Consider the following 5,112-nt stretch of genomic DNA (forward strand, 5'->3'; position numbering starts at 1 on the left):
CACATGTCAACCAAGTTCAGTTCTTCCATTTTTGGCAACAAAAAGTTTGTTAGCATCGAACGATAGCGATCGCCATTCACCGTAACGTTGCGTCCAACAGCATCTTTGAAAAAATACGGTCCAATGATTCCACCAGCGTACAAACCACACCAAACAGTGCATTTTTCGGGATGCATGGGCAGTTCTTGAACGGCTTCTGGTTGCTCTTCACCCCAAATGCGGCAATTTTGCTTATTTACGTAGCCATTCAACCAGAAATGAGCCTCATCGCTGAACAAAATTTGTCGATAAAAAAGCGCGAAACACATTTCAAACCGAACACTGATTTTGGTAATAAAATTCAATGATTTGCAAGCGTTGCTCGTTAGTAAGTCTATTCATGATGAAATGTCAAAGCATACTGAGCATCTTTCTCTTTGACACCATGTCTGAAATCCCACGTGATCTGTCAAATACTAATGCATGAAAATCCTAACCTCAAAAAAATCACCCGTTACTTCTTATACGACGCCGGAAAAGGTTGCGATAGATTCTGGTTGCGCAACCTTCCATATAAAAGTAACGCAAAGTTGCGCAACCTCGCTCCATCCATATGAATGTAACGCAACCTTGTCTGCGAAGATGTGCGAGCAGCAAGCGAAGCGGTGACAAGCGGCGATCGTTTGTTCGTTTCTTTCGGCACAGCTCGGCCGACACAACAACACAACACAATGTTCCATGCTTATGCTGTTGTTGTTTTTGTAGAACAATGTTTCAGTTTTTGGTTGGTGACATATTCACATGTGTGCGCATATGTATGTTTGTATGCTTGTGCATTATTGAAGTTATACTTCTTTTTCTTTCATTTGTCTTTCATTTCTGCGAATTCTCAACTATTTTACGTATGTTTTGGTTGAAATACTTTGCGTTGGCCTTTCAGAATCACACAGATTCATTTCTGTGGTTTTTGAAACTGACCCACGAGGACGAGGTATATGGTTTTATCTGGGAGCGTGAGATTTAAGAAAATCGCTCGCTTACAAGGGATAAAATGATTTCTGAGTGGCGATTTTAATGAATAAATTCACAGAATCATTTCTATGCTTTTGGAAATCTATACTAATAAATATTTTTTTCTTACTAATAGAAAATAAATTTATCACAGCAATATACATATACATAATATTGCTGTGATAAATTTAATTTCTATTATTAATATTATGTATATGTATATTGCTGTGATAAATTTATTTTCTATTAGTAAGCAAAAAATTAAAAATAAATTTATTAAGACTATACTTCTCAGGGCATCACAGCAATGTTATGTATATGTATATTGCTGTGATAAATTTATTGCGAAAGCAAATATTCTACAAAGTAGGTATATTCTATACTTAAACAAAATGATTAGAACCATTGTATGTTTCTTACATGAATAACCAAATCATACTTAAGTCAGCGCAACCTAATTGTCCATGGTGGTGTTGGTGGTAAGCGCTTGGAAGGTCAAGATGCTAACACAGGTCCCAGGTTCGAATCCCGACAGAATAAATTTTTAATTTTTTGCTTTTAACATCGTATACTATAAAAATAAATATTTTTCTTTATTTTAATTTCTATTAGTAAGAAAAATATTTATTTGTATAGTATACGATGTTAAAAGGCACATGCTCATATGAGTGTATGTATACGCATGTGCGCGCATTGACTTGCATGTTCATACATTCATATATACTTATATGTAAATATATATTGCATACATTGCCGAACAAATAAATCACAAGCATACAAACATACATATGCGTACACATATGAATATGTCACCAACAAAAAATTGATCTTCACAAGTCAATCCGGCAGCCAAATTGGCGAAGAACAAAAGAGAGATGATTACGCTGCATATTCTCTTCCGCAACGAAGAGACGGAACTACTTTCTGAGTCAAAATTCATTCATTTAGACTTTGCTTTATTCTTCATTTTATGTGCATAATAAATTTATAAAATGTGAATTTAAGTTTTCTAGTTTTCGTTCATACAAAATGATATGCATTTCCGAATATCACTAAGAAGTATAACTTCATCCGCGCGTAGGGACTCCACGCACCTTTTTTTATTTTTTTTACAGAAATGGGGACATATGTATACAAATCTAATTGGAAACAACGTGAAGATCGCAGCAGTAAAATCTTTTCAATAAATTTCAATTAAAAAATATAGTTCTTTAAAATATATAAGAAATTTCAAACTCAGTAATTAAGTTAATTAAGTGCTGAGCAGTGCACGTCTTTCACTCTTTCTCCGCACACAATTACTCACATATGAATGCTGCAGTAAATCAATACTGCCAAATCAAAAGAGGAAGTGAGCGGTTGGCGGATTATACTAAAGAGAAAAGCTTTTCCATTTAATAAAAATGCTTCAGGAACAAATTTACTATGGCCTTAGTAAATACGTCAGTTTGCTCATCACTTGCAACACAGACAAGCTCATAAGTAACGAGTGTTCCAATAGAGGTACTTTTTCCAGTAGCCTTATTTTGACAGATCACGTATGAGTCGTGTCAGGCTGTCATGTTGTTTTTGTAGAGTATTGTTTGGCATTTTATCTTGGAAAGACTTACACCTGAACAATGTTTACAAATCGTTCATCTTTATTATGAAAATTCACGTTCTCTAAAGAATCTGTTTCGCGTGCTTCGCTAAACTTATGGTCAACAGTATCGGCCTACTGAGCGTACTATTCCCAACACCATCACCCATCTTGAGAGTCAGCATCCATTATTGGACAATATTCGTCCCAATAGACCAAGTCCAGAACGCAGTGAAAAAAATATAGCGGCCGTAGTTGAGGTGTACACGAAGACATAGATAGTCGATTCGGCGAAGCTCGCAACAACTCCGACTTACTTGGTACATTTTACGTGGAGATCTTAAATTAAAAGCGTACAAAATACAGCTTATGTAAAAACTGAAGCCGCTCGTCTTTCGCGAGAAAATCTCCGACGTTATTGACCTAATTTTGCCTAGTAATAAACAAGTGTTTCTGGCTGAATGAGCATGTAAACAAGCAAAATTTCCACATTTGGGACGAAAAGTAATCTGAAGGGATTCAAGAGCTGCCATTTTATCCTAAAAGCCAAGAGTTTTGTGGCCCGGTGGAATCATCAGCTCATATTTATTCAAAAATAATGCCGGTAAGGATATAACCGACAATGGCGACCGTTACAGTGTCATGATAACCGACTATTTGTTAGCTGAAATGAAAGTTGTGATCTCAGCGACATTGGGTTTCAACAAAACAGCGCCACCTCCCACACATTTAGGTGAGCAGAAAATTTCACGTTTTGGGCCCGTCGGTTGGCCACCAAGATATGACAACGTTAAACTTAACAGGGTATATTGAGTACGCCTCGAAGTTTGTAACATCTAGAAATAAAGGTCGGAGACCCTCCGAAATATTTCTTGAAGTCTTAAATTTAGTTTAATAAATGACTTATACAAATAAAATTAAAAAAAAATATGTGTGTTTTTATAAAAAAAAAAATATTTTATATAAATAATGGTATCACTTTTGGGACTGCCTACATTCGCGCCTCTAATTTGTGCAGAAAAGGAAATAATTTATAGGCGAATGACACGCACGCAAGGAAAAGGGAGAGGGTGGGCCAATTGAATCCGATAGGAAAAACCACACACACTGCCAAACTATAAAAAATATAAGTGCTGTAAACACTGTTGAGTATATGAGTTCAATGTGTACACAACGCCCACTAAACATGGACATATGTACATACATATGCTAGAAAACACTTCTAGCTCCATGCTTTACCACCAAGTGAGCAACTGAATCACCGGCGTAGACGTAGCAAACATTGCTACGTACATAAATCAACGTCACATTGCATTCAGACAATCATTATTTTAGTTGTAAAGCTTAGAAGACTGCTGCACGTTCACACATATGTATAGAGTATCTAGTGAATATCAAGGGAATTCACACCATATGCAATTATAATGTTATTTAGAAAGCACTACAACTGGACTTTTGCAAGACTACAACCCGCTACTCTACTACTACTCTTGAGCGACGCCTTCAGTAATTTGTTTAGTACTATCGCGTGCATCAACAGTAGAGTATTAATTGCAGTCGTATAGCTGAATTTTTCTGTCTGTATTTCGCCGGTGAATATAAAAGCAACATTGTTTTGTATGTGTACCAAAATAGTTTCTACTACTTTTCGCAAATAAGTTATGCAGTGGTTTGTTTTTTTTTACCTATCTCATTGTCTGCTTTGTGCTTGCTTGTCATGGCCCCTTTCAAATACGAAAACTGTATATTACTTTGCTTCCTTGAGAAAGCTAAATTGTTTTAAATGAAATTTTATATCATTCGAGGACAACAACAATGAAGAATGAATGAAGAGAAACACATCCATAGTCGTAGAGTCTCCCACCATTTTTCAACTTCTGTACATTTTGCTTAAATTCTAATTTCAAAATCCATGAGTCTTGTAATCCTTTATAAAACTTTCTTTAATTTGGGCATATAATGTAATGAGACAAATTTCATTTCAGAATGTCTTTTAAAGAACGAAACCTAAAAAGTTTGTAGTTATTATTAATTAATTAAAATTTAGTCAATACAGAAATTTAATTGAAATTGTTGTATTCATTGTAGTATTATTGTTTAAGTGATGTAAAGAAATTTATTTAAACACAAAATAAATGTATGATATGTACATTCATCTTGTTGCAGTGGGAGCCACTCCCTCTTTTTCACAAATTTTTTTCCAAAGTTTTATATTTCAGAGTATTATAAATTTGTTCACCTAACGGTTGTAAATATCGCCTGCAACTAATCGAGATAGATACAGCTATGGACATATAAATGGCACAAAATTATATTTCAACTAAATGTTAAAAATTGTCCATTAAAAATTGCTCGAAATGTCAAATTTTTTGCATCCAACTTTGTCCCGTAATAGCTCTCATATCTGCAGCGGCGAAATATTCCGTTATGTTTTGCTAATTATTTACCGTTATCAATTTTGTGTAAACAACACTAATATTGAATGGACACGTAAATGGCACAAACTAATTTGCATACACAGTTCCCGCGTAAACTTCGATACA

The 5,112-nt window shown here is 35.0% G+C and overlaps 1 pseudogene; it reads left to right on the forward strand.

Moving 5' to 3' along the window:
* The first annotated feature begins 916 nt into the window (after nucleotides 1-916).
* Nucleotides 917-1,046, forward strand: LOC125775986 (small nucleolar RNA U3; annotated as a pseudogene).
* Nucleotides 1,047-5,112: the final 4,066 nt, after the last annotated feature.

The sequence above is a fragment of the Bactrocera dorsalis genome, chromosome 1, assembly GCF_023373825.1.
Source record: "Bactrocera dorsalis isolate Fly_Bdor chromosome 1, ASM2337382v1, whole genome shotgun sequence".
NCBI lineage: Eukaryota > Metazoa > Arthropoda > Insecta > Diptera > Tephritidae > Bactrocera > Bactrocera dorsalis.